At 36.4% G+C, this 25146-nt stretch overlaps 1 protein-coding gene across 2 annotated transcripts in view; it reads right to left on the bottom strand.

The window, feature by feature from the left end:
• Positions 1-25138, bottom strand: part of IFNE (interferon epsilon) — a 72943-nt gene extending 47805 nt beyond the window's left edge. For both annotated transcript variants that reach the window (XR_003045276.1, XR_003045275.1), the window contains exons 1-2: positions 24817-25138; positions 4244-4297 (exon numbers count right to left, since the gene is read on the bottom strand). The gene's annotated coding sequence lies outside the window, so the exon portion shown is untranslated. The remainder of the gene's footprint in view (positions 1-4243; positions 4298-24816) is intronic.
• Positions 25139-25146: the final 8 nt, after the last annotated feature.

Here is a 25146-nt window from a genome sequence, read left to right as displayed (position 1 = left end):
CTTGCCTGCTTTCTCTTGAGCCTTGTCATCACTATGAGAACATACCCAAGCTACTCTACTAAATAATAATTTGCATGTAGTAGAGCAAAATCTCCCTGGTCATCCCAGGCAAGGCACCCTCGATCAGCCAACAGCCAGCCAACCCCTACATGTGAGCAAGCCCAACCAAAATTAATAGAGCTGCTTAGCTGACCACCTCAATGTGAAAGCAAATGAATACTCCTTTGGTTTTTTTAAATAGTTGTTTGCTAGGCAGTATTATTGTAGAAAGATCACTGACATAAGCATAATGATTAAGACTATGTGCTCTGGATTTAGGCTGATCAGATCAATATTATCATTATGGCAGTAAGTAGGTCATGTTTGTTCATGCCACTCATTGCACTAAAGGCACAATAAAGTCAACTGACACCTACGTTCCTTCTGGCACCATGTGCTGGAAAATTATAGGATTTCAGTGAATATGAGTGAATAAGTTAACTAATCAAGCGCTGTTCTGCTAGACTGGGGAGCTCCTTGAGGGTAAGGGGCAAGTTTCATTTATTTCTGCACCCTCAGGACACGATGTGATAAAAGGCTTTTAGCAGAAAGGTTAATCAGTATTTGTTGAGATATTTGGGTTTTTATCCAAATGTTTTTACCAAGATCAATGGGAAGCTGCCCAAGGGCCATAAGGAAGCAACATGACAAGACTTGTGTTTGACGAGGTCATGCTGGTAAAGGGGCAGGAGGGGCCAGAATGAATGCACAGAGATCAGCTGGAAGCCAACACCGCTATCCAGGCAGAGATGGTTGCAGCTTGGATTAGAAGAGAAAAATATACAGATTGAAGATAAATTGGGGAGGCAGAGAAAACTTGGTTGAGAACTTGAGGCCTAAGGATTGGAAGAACCAATAAAAAAAAAAAAAAAAATTAGTTTCCTGGTTTGTGCTCCTGGATGAGCAGAGGTAACTTTCATTGAGATAGGGAACTCTGGAAGAGGGCAAATATTTTAAAAATGTAGACTCCTGATTAGAGAGATCTTGAGTTAATCCTAGTCTAAAGCAACCATCTGGAACTTCAATTTAAAGAATATGTGGCATTGATTTACCTGAAGATTGATGTTCCTTGAATACTAAATTGTACCTTGTTGCACTGGAATAGTTCATTTGCTTTACGTGGTCGAAAGGTTCTGAAGGAAGGCTGTGGTAGATCTTTGTTAGAAGGCAATATACAGCCTGTTATGAAAACTTCTTGAATTATATTGAGCCTTTAAAGGAAATTAAGCTTAAGAAGAAAAACAGTGTATGTGCCACATTTAAAATCAATTTTAGAGGCTAAGGATGAATCTTTTCCTGCTTAACATATTTTCCATGGACTAAAAATTGAACTCGACTTTAGAATATTCCATACCCACAAAGTATGAACTCTTAGTTTGCCCCCTTAGACTCATCTTAAACTGCATATTCCTAGAACTTCATCTAATGCAATTATTTTTTAAATTCCAGTTATTTAAGGTCATGATTGAATTATCCATTTGAAGATCATATATAGCTTTCACAATGCAGTCTGTGTTATTATAAGACCATTGGCTTGGGTTGAAAACTAGCATTTTTTCCTAAATATTTTAGTCCTTAATCAAGCCCTTAAAAATATGTCCTTTGTTAAATTAAAATGTTTATTTTACAACAGGGTCATAACTTTATTTGGGTATGAATTATTATACCTTGGATTTCATGGCCATGGACAACGCCATCACCCAACCCCCAATGCTAGCAAGTCATCTAAAAAATGTGTTCTCTTGGCTTCAGGGGTGCCAGGATTATGAGAGACTGGAGATTGATCTGTGCAAACTAATAACCACTTCTGGAAAGAGACCAAAGCATTTTGATGGTAGGTGAACAATATCTTCATGTGTGAAAATGTAGAGAATGTGGGGCTATTGTGAGTTACAGGAGGAGCTGAGTGACTTACCAGTAATACATGGTGCCTCTCAAAGCCCAGCCAAGCACAAGGGAACCCCATTCATCACTGGACCCTTTCATCACCCTCAATGGTCTAGCACAGTGCATATCTTAAAAAATAAAATCTTCATAGTGGCTGAGTTTCCTGCTCGATTCATATTTTAGATCTTTCAAAGCTTGAACCAAAGGGATGATGAATTTAGAACACATTAAACGTCAAGCATTTTATATCTATTCTTTTATTAAATCCTAACTCCAAATGGAAGCATTGTTGAGGAAAATTATCTCTGTTTTATACGTGAGAAAACAAAACCTCAGAAAAGTTAAGTGATTAGTTTACAATCATGTTGCTAGTAATTGTTAGAGTTGGAGTTCAGCTTGTCCTCCCTAAGAGTCTGTACTCTACCTGGGGCACAGGTAGAGTACAGACTCTTAGGGAAGACAAGCTCACCAGTAACTTCCAACCTCACCAGCCTAATCTTCTACTCACCAACATGGCTCTCCCTTTGGGGCTAGATTCATCTCCTTACCAACTCTCTAGCATGCCAGATCCACCTTGTTCACAGCATTTCTCCTGCTCCAGAAACATTCCTCGAAATGATCATTCTGTTTCATGACTCTAAAAGGATCCATTCCAGAGGAAGCATTCTGAACTCAAAGGAATGGTCCACCATGTTGATTCACAAACCATAAATGACTCAGTTTTCCTTTTTGTCAGTAATCTATGGAATACTGTAAATGCATAATTAAAACATAAAACATTTTTATTATCGGGCTAGATGGTTTCCTGTGACCCAACTACCACCAACATCAGACATACAGTACACATTGCAGGAGAATCTCCAAAATAATCCATAACCAAGGACTCCCAAGTATTTCCATATCCTCTAAGTGTCATTCCCTTAGAATGCTAAGTCTCCAGCCCTTTACAAGAGTTGTTCCCTCCCTCACACCCCTTTGTCTACCTGGCAAACTGGAATTCATCTTTAAGACGCTACTCAGTGCCCTGATGATGATAATGATGATGATGACGACGATGGTGACAATGATGATGATGATGATGACAAATGCCCTATTCTAACAAAGGGACAGATGAAGGAATGCTAAGTTATATTTGCTGGAGGTTGTGTTTGTTTTTGTTTTTGTTTCTAATTTTCACTTGCAGGTGATTTTGGCGATACTGCTGAAGACACATTGGCAAACTGGGCCCAATTTCTGTATGCTTTTTTGGTAGCTTTTGTCCTAATTAAAATCTAGTGCCCTGAGCCACTGCCGTTTGCAGATCCAGAGGCTACAAAGGCTCCAGGAAGAGCTAGATTCCAGAGAGAGCTTCAAGAAGGAATATGGTCTGACCACATCAAGGAGACTAAAGTGAAAATCACAGTGCACAGGCTACAAGTAACTTGGGGTTAGCAGTGGAGAAGCAGACAGTCTGCAGGAGAGAAAAGCAGTGATAACAACAATGGCTGTCACTGGTTTCTACTCTGTGAAAGCTTTTATATATGTTACTGGATTATTTCCAATCCTCCCAAAAGCTCTGCAAAGTAAGAACCTTCATTCCAATTTTATTCTCTTTAAAGAGAATACGCAGAATTGATGCTTTATAACCCAAATCTGAATCATAAAAAGTTCTGCTTTATTTAAAAACAAAATAATACCATGATTTTCCTTTGCATCTTTTCCAGTTGTGCTGTCCTTTCACTAAATATATTTCCAAGGTCCCATCTACAGCTAAAATTCTTTAATACCCACCAAGGAAAAACAAGAATGAGATGTTAAACAAGAATGAGAGTAAATGTGTGCATTTTTTAGATGTTTCCTTTAAACAACTCAAGGTATTCTGGAAATACTTCTTAAAGTACATAAATCATTTTCCCAGTAAATGTCCACAAATATCTCAAATAAACTCAAGAAACAGAAGAGCAGAAATAAGGAGACCCAAAAAACCCTGGAGAACCAAATACACAAGACCAACTTCAGTGAAGAGGAGGGAAGGGCAGACAGTAATGAACTTGGTGGTATATTGAAGGGGCTGCTCTCTGGGGCACAGTAGCAACATTATATTCAAATTGTCATCACTAGCCTTTTATGCTACTCTTTCTACTAACACTTGGTAATCTGATATAACCACAAGGAAAAAAATGTTTATCCCTCCCAGATGGTAAAGGAGCCCCTGCCCTTGAGATTTTTGTTTTTCACAGAACTGGGTAAAATACTACAAATACGTTTATTTTCTATTATAGTGAAGATCCATTTACATATGTCTAATTATGTTTCTGCTTGTAGTGACAGGAATTACCTTTTACGAAAAGCTCCATGTCTTGATTACCGATGTCAGCCTAGAATGTTCACTCTGAAATGCAAGAAGCACAAAATCAAAATAATTTCATTTCCCAACAACAGCCATGAATGGATTTAATTAGTACATGGCATTCTAAGGCAAATAAACACATGTTACACTTGTGTTTATTTGCCTTAGAAAAGACAGAAAAATAGGAAGGATCCTTTCCTCATTAATTTGCAATTAGTTTTCAATAAACATAACCTGCACTGGACTTTTAGCAGGAAAAAATATCTTAAAAGGAATGGAGAATGTTCTAATTAGGCAAATTCAACTTTGGTTCTATCGTGTTAGACATCCATAAGAAAATGCAAACTGTTCCATTTACTACATTGCAAAGTATCTGCTACTGCAAGGACAATGACTTTTTAAAGACCTGGAATAAAGAATCAGGCTGGACTGTACTTGGAAGAAGCAAATAGGTGACAAGGTACTTTTCAAACATGATGGAATGCGGTTAGAATAGAACAAAGGATGCACAGATTTCATAAGAATGTTGGTAAAAAGAAAATGTAAACCAAAATAAATAAATAAATAAATAATATGGCTCATTGCTCTTCTTTTAAAACAGTAAGTAACAAATAATGAAAATGTCTTCACATAATAAATTAGTTTTTCATGTAAACCTTTATAATATTTATTACATGAGGAAAATGTACATTTTTTAGAAATACTATTCTCTTTAAATTATGCCTAGAAATTCTACTAAAAATTTATTCTACGACTTAAGATGATTCTCCTGAACCATTTCAGAAACATTAAAAATATGACCACCTCTAATTAAAATGTATATTTTCCCCAATAAACTTAAATGTTGAGAACTACATTTTCATATATGAAAAAATATATACTAACCACTTAAAGTGTACGATGGAATAACAATAGATGAATCTTGGGAAAGTAACTCTGTTTCTGATCACATTTTGTAAGCACAGACATTTGTTTCTCACTACAGTTTTATTATTTAGTTTATTTCCGATTTATAACATGTCTTAAAAACAGCACAATTATGAACAACTTAGTCTCAATTTCCATGTCACAAAATTAAACTCCAATTTTCTTTCACATAGGCTTACTTTTCATTTTCTACAAATTTCACGATCAGTGACCAGGGGGGTGACGCGGAACTGCTGAGTACAAGTTGCTGCCTGGGGTTGGAGCTAAGTGAACTTTCTTTCCTGGGGATTCTAGTGCTTGCTGAGCCTCTAGCAGAACACGGTTGTCAGCCCTTGCTATTCACTGGAATCCTTTGAACTTTTAAAAACTACTGATGCCAGGCCCCCACAGCACAGTGAATATATCAGAATCTCTGGGGATAGGGCCTGAGCATTGTTATGTTTATAAAAGTTCCCCAGACAATTATAATGTGCAGGCAGGGTAGAGAACCACAGATATAAGGCTTTGAGATAGATGGATGGTTATATCAGAGTCAGCTTATTGTTGTTAATGATCCGGTGAGCCAGTAATGTTGAATAGAGAAAAACAAGGGGAAGCCTCCATTGTATACTGATAATGACTGGAGAAAGCTCTATCTGTCGATACAAGAGGATGGAGGCAAGAGAAGCCTCTCTCACCATTGCCCCAGACTGCACTCCCTTATGAGTCAATTCGGATTATCTGTAAAGTAAATATAATCAACTCATACCCAGATTATAGCCTACATTGGAGGCCCTAAAACAGCATCTTTTTTCTGGAAACAAATTTTCAATATAGAGTAAAGTGACTTACATGTGTGCCAGCTCTCTTCTGGGTTTACTCTCCTAAATTAACTCTCCAATTTCTTTCACCCTGGGAAGCTGACCCATTAAAAAATGGAGCACAGTAAAAAGAAAAGTTGCTACATTACATTTAAACTGAATCTTAAAGTAGTTTTAGTGATTATGGTGAGCATTTTCACTTCATTTCATCTCAACAAAGATTTATTGCTTAATCTTCAAATACCAGGGAATAAAGAACAGAGATGAACCTGTACCAGTTCAGCACTGATGAGTTAACAACCAAATGGAGAAAGTGAACAAATTAAAAATAACACATCATTATGACACAGGCGAGAACAGAAATATCTAAAGATTCAAAAATACAGAGAAAGGATAGATGAATTTTATCTGGAAGGAGGTCATGGAAGAGCTTCCCAGAGAAACTAATAACGGAGCAGGACTTTGAAGACTAAACAGAAGTCTAAAAACCAGATAAGGCAGGATGGAATTTTTCTAGGAGAGAAAAAGTTCATGCAAATGATCTCAGGCATGAAACAGCAGGAACTAAAGAGACTTAGCTCTGCTCTCTTTCTCCTAAAATAAAAACTTGCAAAGACCTGGACTTTGCGGGCAGGGAGTAAGCATTTATGAAAAATATACTATGTAACAAGGATTGAGCATTTTAGTTTTGTGTTTTAAACTGAGTTCATATTATAAATAAGAAAACTGAGACTCAGGTAAGGGGTACTTTAGACATCCCAAGGCATTACCCCCCCCCCATGAGTGGTTAATTATTTTTGTTATTCTTATGTTTATGTGAATCATTTTAAACATTATATTCTATCAGTTGCTCTCATTACATGGAAAGGATTAAGATGAACTACTGGTGTCCAGGGTTTTGAATTACCCACCAGAGCACTTCCTCATCACAAGAGTTAAATATTAACTCTCTGCTGATACCTGTCTGCGGTGTGTGTGTGTATGTGTGTATAGGTGGCAGGTAGGAATGGGATGTCATAAATGTAAGTGGTTTAGGGAGCAAGTAATCAGGAACTAATGTGTGTCAATATTGGAATAATCACCTAAAGGTAAAACTCTTAGCAAAAGCAAATCTTTAACAAGTTCAACGTAGGAATTAAATTATTTTAAAACAACAGTACGTTCAAAGCTCTGAATCTAATAGAATTTATCATCACTATTGATAACTTCACTGTTCTGAAAATATTTTCAATGCTAACCATTTTAGGACACTTATTTTTATTCAAACGGGTTAATATGGGCTTAACTTTTTGCTACTTCTCCAGTATAAAAATGTAATTCTTCAATAATATCCCTACATGGACCAAAAATCTACAAATGTTTAATGTAGATATCACTCCAAATCACTCTACAGCCTCCCAGATGGAGCAGAAATCAAATTAAACCCAGTCCATTTCTTACCATTAAGGGATTTTATTTGGGCATGAGTTTTATAAATTCAGTTTTTTCCAGCATGAACCAAATTAGCATCTTAGATGTACATTGCTTTACTCCACTTAGATCTCTGTTCCTCGAAGCCCAGGCACCCTACTAAGAATCTTTTAATAATTTTATTATAGCTCAATTATAGCTCTATTTATACTACCTGACTTCAATGGGATATTCTCTATGAAAAAGCAAGCTGATTTGCGTTTCTTTAAAGTTTTAAAAAGTTAATTAATATTCGCCAAACACTTTGAAGAGAGAATGTAAGTGTCAAGAGTAATAATTATTATTTTTTTTCAAATAACATCACAGGAGCTACCATTCTATAATTTTTTGTGCATCTTTATTATTTTTTTAATCCATGCTTCAGTAGCCTCTGAAGTCAGGAGGAATGCAGATAAAAGGATGTAGTTTGCATTTTCTTTCAAGTAAATGCAAAGTCAGGCAAAAAAAAAAAATGCACTTTTCACTTCACATTTTGCTCTCCACAACTTTTAGGCACTGAGCACATTTAAAAGCACTATTCTGGTCATGAAAGAAGCACTGTGTCATAAGGCAGCGAGAAGGAAACTGACCAATTTAAAATCCAACTCTGACTCTCAAGGCCCTATGGACGTGGCCATAATTCTCATAACTACCAAACCAAGAGAGGTGGATTATATTCTCTACAGAGACACCCTCCATTCAGCCTCAGCCTTGCATCTGTGCTACCCCAAATAACTAAGTGTTGGAAATCAGCCTCTTTATCTGTGTTGTTAAACTGTCAAACACCATGGTTCATACTGGCTGTGAAAATTTAATCAATTATATAATTAATTTATTGACACTTTAAAAGACCTTTTAAAAAGATGATCTCTCAAGAGTCAAACTCCTAGTGGATCCAATAGTGAGAACCTAAGTCTAAGAATCTAGAAGAAACCAGTGATTTCCTAGTAGGTAATTATAAACTGTCATGAGGCTGAGGTTAGATGTCCGCCTACCTGCCAGTACCCCTGCATATTAAGCCTTTGCAATGTGTGGCCTTCCATATAGCACATATATATTATATTTATCAAGTGAGTATTTAGTGGTTGTTTATGGAAGTCAGAGCACTTACAGAGGAAGTGGGAAGCATTGTCCAGGCTGAACACATCAGAAAAATCCTGTCTCTAGAGAATCAGGATGCTTGGCTTTGGAGAAAATGGCTCACTGCATTCAGTTTGTCAAACCCTTGACAGCCTTTCAACTTACTAACTTGATTAGCATAAAATGCCTACTGGCGAAAGCAGAAACTGAATTGTTTTAATTTTTCTCTCACTTTGATGATGAGTGTCAAAATTTTTTTAAAAAATTTTAAAGGATGACCAACTCTTTAAAGTAAATTAAAACATTTTAAATTCTTAGCTAAATTTTTTAAAAATGTTCATTTTTGCATATTAACATTTATTTAGTTTTTGTCTGTATCAGGCATTTCCTAAAACTATCAAAACTTCAAGGTAAAGCACATTGCTTGTAATGATCTGAGAGAAATAATGTTAAGAGCACAAAAGCAGAACTAAGCTAAGTGATTAAATATTAAAAACCATTTAATTCTTTAGAATTCATAAAGATCATGCTTCTGAATTAGTAAATCTTAAGAGGTAACATTAAACTAATTTATGTATTTCAATAATTTAAAACACTGAAGATTTGAAATTAATAAAAATATCTCCAAATTCAGGAAGATGATAAAATAGCTGTCTTCTGTGTTATGGGAATAACATTAATTTCTTCTTCAATCAGTAGCTATTAGAATTTTAACTGTGGTGATGAACCGTTCTAAAATATGCAGGGTGGCAATTTCAAAACCTCTCATAAAGTCACTACTCTCGTGTCTTTTAAACGCAAGCAGAAGAACATATTTATATAAAAAGTACAGCAAAGCTACAAATGGTTGAACACATTAATGCCAATCTTCAGAGGTGCCAGGAGACAAGAAAACATTCACCAAAGTCATTCATAGATAGAAGGCAGAAAGCTCTTGGAATGGTGAGAGAAATCATGGCATAGCATATTTTGCCTGGGCAAGCAAGGTCAGCTCTGGATTGTTCCTACCCAGTAAACCAAGTGAATGCACAGTTTTTAAAGTTCTCATTCACTGAGGTGCATTTTTCTAGGCGTTTTTATAAAGTACATGCATAACAAGTGCCTGTTTTGACAGACATAACATCTCTTTGCACTCATATGCAAGTATGGCTTGTCACTTGGTACTTAGTAGAGTACTTCTTGAAAAGGAAGTCCTGCTTGCCGCAATTAATACAGTAGTAACCCCATATCCATGGAAAGTAAAACTTTCCATGGTTTCAGTGGTCCGAAAATATTAAATGGAAAATTCCAGAAATAAACAATTCAGAAATTTAAAATTGCACGCCATTCTGAGTAGTGTGATGAAATCCCATGCCATCTTGCTCTGTTTCACCTGGGATGTGAATCAACCCTTTGTCCAGTGTATTCACACCGTGTACACTACCTGCCCACTAGGCACCTCAATTATCAGATCAACTGTCCCAGTATCACAGTGCTTGTGTTCAAATAACTCTTATTTTACTTAATAATGGTCCCAAAGCCCAAGAGTAATGATACCGACAACTCGGATATGCTGAAGAGAGGTTATATAATTATTCTATTTTATTATTAGGTATTGTTATTAATCCCTTACTATGCCTAATTTATAAATGAAACCTTACCATAGGTATGTATGTGCAGGGAAAAACACAGTATATATAAGGTTCAGTACTATCTGTGGTTTCAGGCATCCACTGGGTGTTTTGGACAGTATCCCCGGTGGATGAGGGGCGACTATTGTATACAAACAAGGACTTTTAGGAGGTGGGGATTGGAAGAGTCAAGGATGGAATAGCTATTTCTGTTAATGTTCTAATCATAGTTATAGTTACCACCCAAAGCATCTGGAAACTGAGAAGTCTTCAAGATAATAAACTAGAAGAATGTTAACAGGGATACTGTAGATCACAATTCAATTGAAGGGAATGTTAGGATGTGAAAGAATCTTAGGATGTGAAAGTTTGGATGAAACCTTTATTAGACTAGAATAGATAGTCTATTTGTCTTGTTTAACCAATTTAAAGAAGTAAAAGCAAGTTGTCTTTAACACTTATTAACTACAAGAAACACCAATTCACATTAAATGTGCATGATACACCATTGCTTATTAGGTCTGTTGTATGAAATGCAATGGAGAGAAAGCCAGGCTGTGGAAGGGGCCTTGGTGTGCTCTTTTCCCTCTGTTCCTGGAACCAAGGCAAAGCAGGTAGCCACAGGTACACAAGTAGGGTATGGGAGACTAAATTACTTTGCAATTAAAAGTCCTTTTGGAAAATTTTGCTTTATGTTCTCAAACACTGTTCTTGTTCATAATGTTTCCACATGGAAACTGTTTTTGTTTCTTTCTTTAAAAACAAAACAAAACAACAACAACAACAACAACAAAAACCCACTCCAAATCTGACTTTTTCCTATAGGGTAGGAAGTTGGGGAGAACTTTTTTGGCCACTTATCACGTACTTGGGATTTTACATAGAAGCTATCAGTTCATCTTGGTTATCACCCTGTGAAATATAATATTACATCCATTTCACATGAGAGAGAACTGAGGTTTCAGAAGGTGAAGTGATTTGCTGAGGGCCACAGAGCTGGGGAATGACAGACCTGGGATTCTGACCCAGGCTGTCTTGCTCCAAACTCAAGATGCTTTCAATTTATCAAGTCTTAAAAGCAGGTTTAAGTTATCTAATTCGTATCCAAGGAGCAGTCAGGCAAGCCATGCAGCAGAGTTTTCCCTAATTATAAAACATCATTGTGGGACTTTTAAGTGACCATTTTCTGCCTGAAACCAGTATCAGAATAGAGGCAAAGTGTGGTCTTTCTTTTATCCTTATTCTTACCCTCTTCATCCCAATCCTCGCTCCTCATGGTTTCCAAATACTCTCTTCATCCTATGGACTCTTCTCTTATCTTTACTACAGTTTCATTTCTCTTCCTATACTTTTGGAATTAAACAGAACGAACAGATGCTGGGTCAAGTACTAAAATGGTACTAGTAGTTCCTAATCATTCATGCTCCAACACATAATATGTAGCAGCATATTTTATTTTGCATGTTTAACTCTAATACTGTTTTTATAAACTCTTGTCATATGATATGATGATCTGGCCATGAAATAGGAGAGCATATAGCTATGTGGGCCTAAGTAGTAACCAAAGAATTCTGAAACAAGATCTTCCGCAAGTGTGTATAAAAATAAATATGATGGGTGATAGTCACAAAATCCAGGTTTGAAGTAGCTTCTCCAGGTAACACAGCACTAAAGCAACATGATTTATATCATAAAGCAAGCCTACACTTCTCACTACTTGGCTATTTTTCCTCTCACCAGAACTGACGATAAATAAAATTATTAACCACCTCATACAAAATATGAAGACTCTAATGAAAGTAGACTCAAAGGATAAACATGTCATATATTGAAGAATGACTCCTAGAATATATGAGTTGTTCTACATTTTTGATTAATAGAGGACAAACTGTCGAACACATCATGTAATTTCAGAAAAAAACAAACAGTATGAACCTAGAGAAAAAGTAACCACTAGAATCCCATTTTTTAGGGGGCCCATTGTAGGAACTGCATTTTACACCATGACCTGTCACACAATACGTATATAGCACAAAAGTTTTACAAAGCAATATTTATCATCACTATGTATAATATCTTCTGTTATTTCTCTATTTCCTTTCTTAAATAATGCTTATGGTGATCAACGAAACTGATTTCATGATATATTAATGGGTTAGGCCCACACTTGAAAACCCCTGTGCTAAAGCACTGTCAAATCCATCCTGTCACTGACCAAGACAGACAATATTAATGCATCACGACATTATTTCCGATGAGTTCAGCGAAGCCTCAGGACCCTTTGAACTAGCATTCTAGTCAGCAAATATCAATTGGAATTGGGACAAAGACAAGGCATAGTCACTATATAAGTTCCAAGAGGGCAGGGTGCAGAGGTAGAGTAGCTATTTTTGTCATTTGTTCTCTTTGTATTCCTAGTGCTTACTTAGTTTCTGGCACACAATAGTCACACAAATATCCACTGAAAAGCTGAATTGGTAAATGGCCACTAAGATTAGAGGGTAAGCTTTGGCTCCTAAAGTTCCTCTGTGAATCCTTTCTCTCTTTCTCTTGGATATTTTGTTATCTTTAAATGTAAAGCTTTCAAGATTCAATGGTTCTGAGTATTACATGTACCCTCCCTTCTTTCCAAACCCCATCTTATAATGAGTTTTCTGCCCTAGGCTACTTGATGAAAGTATCTGTTACTTTCAAAGACAACTGGTTTACATTTAAAGAATTACTGAAAAGGGTCATAAAGTTGAAAACCATAGTAGAATTCCTTGATAAACTGGTCCTAGAAGGAAGGAGGAAAACTGACATGCTAGGGCCTGGGCTGGATATTGGTGCATATATTTTCTCACTTCAACTTTTCAACAATATGACTGGTTTCATATCATTACCCCATCTTATTGGTGGGGAAACAAACTCTTAAAAAGGATGATGAGGTCACACAGTTAGTAAATGTTTGGCAGAGCCAGAATTCAAACCTACATATTTCAATGCTCTTTTTATTATTCCTTAGCTGCTCCTGAGAATGGCATGTTAAGTTCCAAAACAACAATGACCAGAAGCCTTGAATCCATTTGAAATGTGTGAATTTATCACACTGGAAAAATAAAACCCAATACCTTAGTAACATATTTCATCAAATAAATTTATTTTTTCTTTGCCAAATCTTTGTGAGTTATTCATTGCTGGGTATGTTTTCCTTGGAAGCTGTTAATCTTGGCTCAGATATGAATTTTTACTGTACAGTAATTCAAATGTGCTAAGTCCTATATTACACAGAAAAACAACAAGACTGTGTGCACGTATGCATGTGTGTGTGTTTATGTGGTTCAAGTCCAAGGGGAAATATAAAATGGAAACTATATATGAACTGGGGGTGTGTGTAGAGCAGTTAAAAGAAGTTGTGGGCAGAATCAACAATTTTGGCCTCTTGGCTCTTGCCAGAAGCAGTGTAAGGAAATGGAGTAGAAGAGAGCAGTATGGGTCAAGTTTAACTCACATCCACCCCCACACAAGTGTACATAGCCTGATATAGTCACAGAACCTACAATGTGTAATTTGCCCAATCGTGATCATGAGTCACTATAAAACTTACTATGAAAATCGTTCAATATTTCTGCTATAAGTTTACAACAGTGGTTCTCAACTAGGAGCAATCTGTCAATGTTTGGAGACATTTTTGGTTGAAACAATTGGGAAAAGGCCAAGGATACTGCTAAATATTCTACAACACAGAGGACGGCCTCCTACAACAACAAATTACATGGCCAAAATGTCAATAGTGCCAAGGTTGGGAAACCCTGATTTATGGGGTGATGCTATTACCTGAGCAACAAAACTACTATACTTTAGCTGCCTCTCTGGTCTCATTCTCCTCATCTGTAAAGTAGAGATGATAATAGTACCTGCTTCACTGGGTTGTTGTGAGGATTACATGAGTCTTATTATGTAAAGCATTCAGAACAGTGCCTATAACATCACAGTAAGTGCTCAGTAATGTTATTGTTGTTTTTGTTATCACCACCATCATTACCGCCACTATCACCACCACCATCATCACCATCACCACAACCACAACCACAACCACCACTACCATCATCATCATCATCATCATCATCATCATCATCAAAGCTCACTGCTATGCAGGGCAGTATTTCCCAAAGTATGACTCCTTAGTAGGTAGATTCTAAGGGGGTAAAAAGGATTCTGTGGTCAAATTAACTTGGAAATGATGGACTAAAATCAAACAAATTTCTATACTCCAGAACTTCTCAGAATCTTTAAAAAGCAAAGAAAAGAAAAGAAAAGAAAAGAAAAGCATGCTGAATTTTCACAACTGACCTAATTTAAGAATCTCATGCAGAATCTTGCAAGACCGAACACTCTTTAGGGAGAAGCTGGTGCAGTGAAAGGGTGGTGGATTGAGAATCTATAGACAGGATTCAGCTCTGGAGTCTCCTATTTACCTGCTCTGAAGACTGGGTAAGTCCCCTGATCTTTCTTGGCCTCTGTGATCACCAATGCAAAAGAGAATTTGGGCTGAAAGGCTCTGATTCTTTGATGCTCCTGCAAGCTGAATATCACTGGTAGACCTCAAAGTCATAATCAGTTAAGAAGGACACCAGGATCAAGCAAAATCAAAAGCTGTGACAAAACCCAGGAAAATCATGTCCTCCAAATTCCTGTTATGTAAGGATCTCAAATAACCAACACTGGGAAATCAAGATGAACATGATGTACACAATAAATGCCAGCTTATTTGTTGCTGTTGTTTCTACAAATGCAGCCTCATTTTTCAAGCAGAGTGGGGTTAACAGAGAATATGGAGACGATAAAAAACAGGTCTCAACTACTCAAAGTGCACACCATGATTATCTACTCAATTATCTCATTAGGCATCAAATAAAATCTGCGGAGAACAAGACAAGATAGGACTGCTATCTCAAGGAACTAAAACTCTATTTGGGGAGAAAGGTACACATATATCAGGCATCAGGTGAATGTTCTGACAGAGGTCTGACCAAAGATCCACAGGTACAGAGTAATCTTAGTTATGGCAATTTTTTGATATGTCAAAAGCACAATGGCAAAAATACAAAATAAAATCTAAAAATGAAATGTAAATATTTATCTCCTTGTTTGGGTTTCCAGACGAACATTCTTATTGCCTATTGTTCAGGCATCATCTATGGGTGCCAAGAAGGTACCCTAAACTGGAAGGTATGTATGCTGTTTGTCAGTCACTGTGATCTTCACTCCTCTGAGTACATTAGTATGGTCAGGCCGTACTAGAATCTGTCATACATGACAGAGGTGGCACTGAGCAAAAGGATGTGCGCTTGCATTGTCCAGGGCACTGTTTCATTATATAATAACTATAAGATATTTTAATTTGCATAACTGGAATTTCTCACTCTGGGCTGCATTATCAGCCATGACTAGTTGAGTAGCCAGTGTATAGGTAATCCTTCTTGTAATACCAGTACCTGGTGAAGCCGATAGGCCCTGTGTCAGATTAATAACCTCAAAAACAACAATAATGATGACGATGATGACACTGTTTTTGCACCTATGGACTCCTTCTCAGATGAAATGCATGAAAGTATTCCAGGTTACAAAAGAAACCCATTATATTGAATATCTAAATATTAAAATAGACATTTTAATGTAGCAATATATATGATTTTTTAACATATTAAATAAAAAGATCTAGCACTATGTCTAATAAATACCATCACGTCAAAGCTGTGTCACGCATAAACAATATTTCTAGATTGACATCTAGATTGATGACTGTAATATGATATGAAAGTATGTGTGATTTCTATTGATGACAAAGTCGCAGACCCTGATTAAATACTACTGCAAGTTATTGCCTCCATTTATACTGGAAATACTAAATTTCAATTAAAGGTTAGTGCAAATATAATACAAGTCAAAAAAATTTTTTGCCGACCCAAGCTCATAATCCTCCGAATTCTATCCATGGGCCCTTTTGTGATCCATGGACTCCAGGTTACGAAGCCCTACATTTAGTGATTTCCTAAAGCCTCAAGAACTTAGATAAAAAAGAACAAAAAATGACCTCATCACATTGTTTAATGTTTTCTTCTCATTGAAAATAAAGATCTCTCTCTGTTACAGTAAAAACAGCTGGGTACACTTAAAAATACTTTTGCATAATGAGCTCATCTGATTTTCACAACACCCCTGTGAGAAAGTTATTAGATTACCATTAACTTCATTTAACAAATGTGGAAAGTGAGACAGCTTTTAGAAGACCTGTCCAAATCACACAGCCAGAAGTGCTGAGCTGAGACTCAAACACAAGGCTTGCTACGTTAAAGTCCATACCCAGTTCATAACACCTGTGTAGCATCTGTAATGTTGGGATGGAGAGAGGGAGACAACAAAAAGCGAATGTTAAGAATCTTCTATCCACAGCAACCTACTTAACTAAATTACTTCTAGATTGAGCAGGACCTGGTAATTGATAAGCAAGATTAGCTCATTTCTTCCTTGTTCACTTGTAAACACTATTGTCCATAAACTAGAGTCATTTTCCAGAATGCCACAGGTTTCAGTAACTACATCAGGTCCCTCTGACCCAAACAGAATTCCACATTTGCTTTTATTTCTGGAAGTGTCTTTTATGTTTGTCATATTGTTTCTATTTTATTAGCTTTTTTGATTCCAATGATTTTTTTGACACATCTAATGAAAAACTTGTCCGTTTTGGATTTTCTTTAAATGCTTTAAATTTCAGGTGACTTTCAATCTCTGTAGTCCCTGTTTTCCATTTCAGACACAAAAGAGAGAATGGCTTCTTATTTTCAAAGTACTTCAGAATATCCTTTTGTCAAAAATCTCTTTCATAATGCTTGGATTTGCTTGCTTTTTGGTGGTGTTCTGGAATATTGATTTATATCATCCTCCTCTTAACTTCTTTCTCTATTTGCATAAAAACTTTGCTTTCTGGGAATATAACTACTTTGCTCCAATGGGCCTCAAAAGAGGAATTCTGATAAGAAAAACCCTAAAGCTTTAATTGTTTTCACTCTTTTAAAGTCATTTTTCCATTATGAAATTAGATTTTTAGTTTTATTTTCTTCTCATGTAAATTTGTCTAATTTCATCTTTGACATTTTTGCTTTGACCTTTGAATTCATTTTGAAATATATATACATATTTTTTTCGATTAAAGTTTCTTTCATCTTTCCGCATTTTAATCCTTGTTTTGTCCAGCCTGCAAATTGACTCAGTCCACTCTTTAACACTCTGGTTTTGCTCTTTTTCTGTGTCTCTATGCCAAATTTCAGACACTGTAAAATATGAGCCCTGAAAGGATACTTTGCCATTATCCTGCACAGGAGTGCAAGGTCTTTAACCTCTGCAAAATAAAAACTATTTCATACCTCCTTTGCCATCAGAGAGCAGTGAAAGAGGCTGCGGGGAAGGAAGAATAGTGCTAAAGGGAAAGTTTAGGTCCAAGAAGTTGCAACCTGGATATGAAAGAGGAGGGAGGGAGGGAGATAGAGATATAGAGTTAGTTGAGAGTGTGTACCTAGAAGAGGTACAGTGACAGCAGGCACTTGAAACTTTGTAGGCAGAGCTTTAAGACAGACCACACTTGAAAGACTCTTAGGTAGCCCTGAAGTGTGCCCTCACTTTACACAGAGACAAGTCCAGGCAACCTGTCTAAAGCCACAAGTCAACACTAGAGATTCAGCACTGGAATAGAGGTCCCTTCCTCTACTCCCCTCTGCCTGGTCTTACACCCTTAATTATAGAACCTGTAAAGCACCATTTTCACCTTATTCCTTGGCCTTTACTCTTTCTCTGGTGGGTTCAGTTACATGAACTTCTGTCTCAACACCTTCATTATGGTTGGCTCTGACAGCTTTCCTTCAATCCTTAAAATCTGAACAGGCTTTATACTCACACAAAGGTCAGATGTGATAATTAAAAAAAAGGAATTATCATTTATTTAACTTTCACAACTGAGAGAGATATAATTATTCCCATTTCACAAAAGAGGAAACCAGGGTTGAAGAAAAGTACAGTAACTTGTCCACAGGTGCACATATAGTGGTATGCTACCCACACTTGCTACTATACTTCAACACACAAACGTTTATTAGTACTTTCGTAGGCAAAGACATGTTATCTTTTTTTTTATTCCCTCATTCACTGTCTTAAAAAATATTCACTGACCACCTATTATGGGTTAGGTGTCCCAATTGGAACTACATTCCATTTCCAGTGCCATAGTTCCAAAACACACACAGACACAAACTGCCTAGATGATCCTTTTGGAATGATCTTCAGAGAAAATTTACAGTCTATCTGAAATATCAGATTTAATACTTTAAAGACAATAGATATTTCTTTTGGTCACAAACATTACTACTTACACCATCTATGTCTTTTGCCAGACTTGCACATGAAAAGCTTTGAACTAGTTCTAAAAGTCAAAGAAAAAACATGTGCTCTAATGGACATTCAAAGTGGTATGTAAATGACTCCCAAACAGTTCTTTTACAAGAGTTTCACAAACATTCTGCTTAATTACTGCGAAGTATAACAAAGTAATCAAGAGTAAAGACATGGGAACAGGAAAGACTTAATGTTTGAATCCCAGAGCCATGCCATTTACCAGCTGTTAGACCCCTTTAATCTCACTCCGCCACAGTTTTCTTGTTTGAAAACAGGAACAATCATGGAGCCTAGATTATAAGGTTGCTGGGAAGGTTATTGGAGGTAATACGGATAAAGCACATGGAATAAAGCATGGCACACAGAAAATGATCAATAGAGAGAAATCTAATTGCCACTATTATTGCTCTGGCAATTAGAAGAGTTGAACACATTTAATTTTAATATTTGCTTTTCAAAAAAAGATCTAGATAGTTGATGCCCTACCAGTTTTGGAAAACAGTTCTGTTAGTTCTTCAAAATAATGAGTATGTGTTCTGAAATAAAAGTAGATAATAATAAATTATACTGTTCCATTTATATTTTAATATTGCCAGTATAAATTATGTTTTTCGGTTAGCTAACAGAGCTAACACATAGTAACTTGTCTATTATTCTTAAATATGTAGTTGTCTTATCATATCTACTTTAATGAATTTTGTAAAAAAATTCTACTGACACTATGATTAGTGTGAAGAAACTTACCTTCAGAAAGAAGATCTACTTTTCAAACAAATCAGTATTTTAAGCTATTTTTAACTGATTTACAATTAGATTTTTATTTTTACTGGTTTCTTTGTGACAATGTTAATTTAAAAAGGGAAATACAGAACATTAGCTTTCACCAATTGGTAAATATGTTTATTTTAAAAGAATGATTTTGTTAAATCTTTTGAGCACTTTTGTCATTCCATATGATTTACTGCCATTTCTCCAGAATTTGAAAAACTATAGGCACCAAAACTTATATTAAAGAATTAGTTCTTTAAAAACAACTAGTTAGTTTTTTATGTTTCCTTTTATGATCTTGTTCCATATAGTCTTTCTTGTCTATAAAGATATTTTCGTACTTTCAGTTGAAAAACCACAAATCACTAAAAAAAATCATCTTTTGGCTAATATGATTCAATATTTAATAAGATTAAGATATCTCACTATATTTTTTCTTTTATATGAAACTAGAAATTTGTTTCCAGATACTAAAAATTTATGAGAAAATTTCAATTGTTCAATTATTAGAAGTAATTTGAATGCTACTTACTACATCCTTAGACAAGGTACTAACTTGTAATATTTTTACTTCAAATGACAATTCAAACTACTGTTTGTCATGACTAACAGTTAATATGCATAGATATTCATTTTAAAGGAAAATTAGGGTTACTCTTTTCATTTAAAAAATCATCCTAATCTCAATTCCAAAACCAAAAATAAATAATAAAGCAAACCAGAATATTATTATTAAGGTGATGGCAAAGATGCAGCAGCATCTTATAAAACTATTAAAGACAGGCTATAAGCTGTAAATTGTTTTGTTTTTTAATTTCATATAGTTCCACTCTTACTCATAAAATAGAAATCAGTTTTGAGTCACGGCACGGAATATGAAAAGAAATTGTCAAGTGACAATACTACCAATTAGTTTACCTGAAAACCCACTCAAGTTGAAAGCCAGTTAAATCCTAACTTAAAAGACTTCATTCACTACATGTAGATTTTACCACAGAGAGCTCCCACTTTTATTGCTTTAGTCAATTGTTTCTTATGTGAGACTTTTTAAAAATTAAGTTAGTGAAGTTTAAAGAAGGAAACCATTACCAGAACCCTACAGCGTTATTCAAGAATAGACTTTATGACTTGAATACCCACTTGAGCATACACTATAACTCAGAAATCTCAGGTGATTTTAGTTAGACCTTATTAGTTTGATTTTGGGGGGCCAAATCCTTTGCTTGCATCAAACTTTGGACATCAAAATAGTTTTACCTCAACTGTAAAATAAATATTGGTCTTGATTTATCATTACATGTCACACTGAGATCAGTTAGAAAAGCATACATACCACCAGTTTCTGGAGCAGACCTTTCTGAGCTGATTTCTTTATTTTATACATATCCAATTGACTAATGTGGCCAAAGTCCACCTGAAATTCGACAGAGATAACTTAAAATGTCGGCTGTCAGATGCCATGGTTTTGAAAAACAGTTCTTTTCTTTTTTCTGATACACTTCTCAGAATCAGGATTACTTCTAAGCAAAGAAGTTAGATTTACAATATAAGAAAATCCAACAGAGAAAATCTAACTACTGCTACCTCAGCAGTGATGGAAGAAATTTTACACTACCAATGCTAGCTATATCATCTTGATTATTTAAAAGTTTATCATTTTATTTTACTTTTTGCCCCTTCCAAATTGCAGAGGCTGAAGTAACCTCCTCACCCCCCACCACACAACTGAACCAGAGAACTACAGTGCAAACTATGAGTAATTCAAAGTAAGTGAAAAACCTAAATGCATCTTTGAGCCAGTCTCTTACATGCTACCCACCCTGGAGGACTTATAATCAAATCATAGTTTGTCTTTTTTTTTTGTCAATTAGGTTGAAAGCAGTTTGAATAAGGCTACTGCCCATACACAAATGGCACTAATTTTCTCATTTGTGTATGTCTTTTAACTCCAGCTGTTATGCCCCTGGCAAGGAAGTGGAGCTGAATTGGACAGGACTAAAAGATTTCATGGGTTTGATTTGCTGTGGATCATGAAGTCGGCTTTGCAAATGGCAGAGACACTCCTCCCTACAATGCCAGTGCTAACTCACTGGAACCAGTGTAAAAGGGCTGTGAGGAATCAGGCTCTCAGAATTTTTCTGGTTCTGAATTCATGCCGCAGAACTATGATCAACCACGTAGCTTGTTTTATTAATTTTCTCCTCACAGTCTTTCATCTCTTACCATCCAGTCCCTTGTCAGATACAGAAATGGAAACCGGGCTCCAAACTACTTAACATAAATGCCCCCAAGGCCAATAAAAATTGCATTTTCCCCTTGCTTAAAAGTATAATTTGTAATAAATACAACCATTCTTATTTTACTCAAAGGACTGGTGCTATTTGTGATGTTAAAAAATAGTCCCTCAAAAAAAAGGCATTTCTCTTAAAATGGAAATTATTTATTTAATTAACTTTTATAATACATTTAATTTATAAATTGGTCTCAAATGTTGACTAGCTTGGAAGATGGTATTTAGGCAATATAGAGTAGGTTGTATATTTGATAAAACCATGACTAAGAATTTTCCAATGAGATTTATTTTTCTGTGTCTGCTATATTTTAATACACTCAATAACTACATACTGGCTAAAAAGTTAATTTCACAATAAAGTAGAAAGTGTTAGGGAATCTGATTAATGAGGATAAATTCTGACCCCAAACTTTTCTTTTTCATTCTTTCCCTGCTGCAAATCAACACACATATACACCATAATCATGCTTGGATTTTTTTCCCTTCATCTCAATCCTCTTCAAAATTATTTTGACCATTTTCTGGACTCCTGTCCTTACATGAAATATGGGGTGGGGGTGGGGGTGGGGGTGGAGGTAACTCTCTATTTCCAGAATAAAGCAAGCACATTAGAGCACTTATATTGTACCAACGAAATAATTGATTTACTCTCTATACACTTATGTTTCTAAAAAGAAGACAGTCAAAAGTCTCGGTAAAAATACATTTCACAATACAAAGGTCATATTTCATCTTTATTTAAGATTGGCCTAGTCTAGATTCAACAAATTTTTTTTCTAGTCTATAGAAATATGTTTTAACAGAAAATAAACTTTCTCAACCCTATAAAAATTTCTGAAACACTTGGAGTTTACGCCTAAGGAAACAGTCTGTTAAATACATCAAGAAACTGTTAAAACATACTTATTCTTTTGTTAATTTACGATTTCAAAAAATTGGAAAAGAACTATCAAAGACATTACTCTTTAAGAACTGTACGATTATATGAATTCTAAAATGTCTTCAAAAGACATTTTATCTTAAAGATAGATTCTATCCCTGAAATGTTAATAATCAAGGATTTAATCTACTGCTTTTTTACAGTTTAAATTTGTTAAGAAACCTCACGGTGTTAATATGTTAAAACTACCTAGATACACTAAATGAAGAAAAATAGTGGCAATTATACAAAAAATTTAATGATACTTAGTGTCTAATGTCAATGTTCCAACCAAAAGACCTATAAATAAAACCTTAAATAAAGAATTTTTAAATTAAATAATTAAAAGTACTTTGAATTATCCTATACAGCTAGCAACAGAATTTATAACTTCAATTTTAAGGCAAACCAAAGTAAATATCTTTTAATCTGAGAAAAAATTATATGTAGTAAAATTCTTCTATTTCAGCCAGTTTAACACTGTTCACTTGAGAATCTGAGATTTATAAGTGTGCATTCTCCTTAAAATTCTAAAAGTATAATACATAATTTTATGCTACCTTTTTATTTTACTTCCTCAAGCATTTTTATAGCTTCTAGAATAGCTATCTAGTTATTACATTGTACAAACATGATATCCTTAACTTTTTTCCACTGCATTTAAAAAAAATGATGCTCAAGTATAAAGCATTTTATTCCTCCCTTTTTAATCACCTATTTAAAATTTCAAAAAGAGCCAACAGTCCATGTTATCGTCAAGAGCTTTATCTCTGATATACACTTTTTCAGACCAATAAAATTTCACCCAGAGAATAACTGTACTTTTTAAAAGAGCTTCTTGACTTCGACTCACATTTACCTATCATGTAAGCAATATCCACATGAACAGTAAGGTCACATATGGCATAAATAAAAAAATAAACATCACAAGCTGATAATTCCATAAAGTCTGAGAATTCTATGAAAATAAACACAAATAAAAAATTTTGCTTTTGGGGCCTAAAATTCAACTTAAGGTGTTTTTTACATCCTAAAATTAAGAAAGTAGCCCAGTTTTCATGAGACTATCACAAGTTAAGGAAATTAAGGTGGCTAAAGTTCTTATGGATGGACTTAGGCCACTGTTATTTTTACTTCTGTTCCTTAAAATCAAGATAAAGGCCTTCACTTAAGGATCCGTGTAAAGAGACAATGAGAAATAACCAGAATTAGATCTGAAAAATAACTTAAAAGTCAGTTCCTCCCCAAACCAATCACAAAACTCCATAACAAATAAACCTTAACTTGGCTGTCATTTTTAAATCATTTTTTAATCAATTCAAGCAAAATTTCTTTAAAACAAAGTATAAAATAGAATACTGCTTAAATGTCTGTCCACGAGAGAAACATTTTAACGAAGGGATAATAAACTCCAGAGAAAAAAAATAGTACCATTTTCCTAATTTCACTTCAAAATTGCCACGGTTTTAGTGAAGGAAGTTGAAAGGTCTGATTCCAGAAACTAGAGATCCCCGGGCGGCGAGGGGTGTCTGGCCATCGCCTCAGCTCCAATCCAGGTGTAGGTTCTGAGCTGTTTGTCATCCTCAGTCCTAACACCCTTTGTGCAGGGCCAAAGACGGTCCCGCAGGAAAGCGATTATGGGGTTATATATGCATAAATTTTCCTTAACTTCTCCCATGCCAAAGCGGCGCTAAGTGAATATTTCTGTTGTGTTTTTCACGACTGCCATTGTCTTGCTGTAGGATCAGAGGTTCTAATTTTAAGTGGAGTATTGTTGAAAAAACCAGGATTTTACAGAGCATCGTTTTCCCACCTGCACAAGGCGAAAACAAACTCTAATCTTACTCGGTGGGGATTTAAGACACACGCCTAAGTTCTCTTCACTCTAAGAGGGGATAGCAGAAGAAGTGGTAAAGTGACAGTAATATATAGTAAATGGGCTCATTTCAAACATCGGTAATTGAAAGCGCTTGCCTCCAACACGCTCCTGGACACACACGGTTTATTCTTCTCGGTTTTAGGGGAAGAGAGCGGACCTGTGACTTCGGAGATCGAGCCAGGGAAACCACCAGAGATTTAGGGGTAGAGAAATAGGCGGTTCTGCGCAGAGCCAGGGCCGTGGTGCCCCGGGATGCGCCGAACCCGGCCGCAGCATCCCTGCTGCAGTGCCCGCGGGCGCCTGCGGCCCGCCGAACCGGCGCAGACCGCCGCGTGCCCAGGCCCCGAAGCCCTTTCTCAACTCCGCGAGGAACGCGCCCCCGCCCGGCTTCCCGCGCCTCCTCGCTTACCTGCGGGTCGGGTCGGAGGGCAGAGGTGTCGCCTGGCCGCGCCAGGGCGCCGGGGCAGCGGCTGCATCCCTCCCACCCTCCGGCCCCGGGCGCTCTCGGGACGCCACCTCCTCGCTCGGGGACGCGCGTCTTTCTCCTCCAGGCGCGGGACGTGCAACCTGCCGCCTCGGGCCGCGCCCCAAGTTGCGCGCAGGTCAAAAACTGCTCGCGAAGCTCCTCCGGAAGGACCGTCCCAGCCCCCAAGTGTCACCGCTGACATGCGAGGGAGAGAGTGGGGCGCCCTGCACCTTCGCTTCATCCACACCTGCCGCCGCGGGGGCCGCGGCGGGG

Source organism: Pteropus alecto, unplaced genomic scaffold (assembly GCF_000325575.1).
Source record: "Pteropus alecto unplaced genomic scaffold, ASM32557v1 scaffold222, whole genome shotgun sequence".
Classification (NCBI taxonomy): domain Eukaryota; kingdom Metazoa; phylum Chordata; class Mammalia; order Chiroptera; family Pteropodidae; genus Pteropus; species Pteropus alecto.
This window is presented reverse-complemented; position numbering and strand designations above follow the sequence as displayed.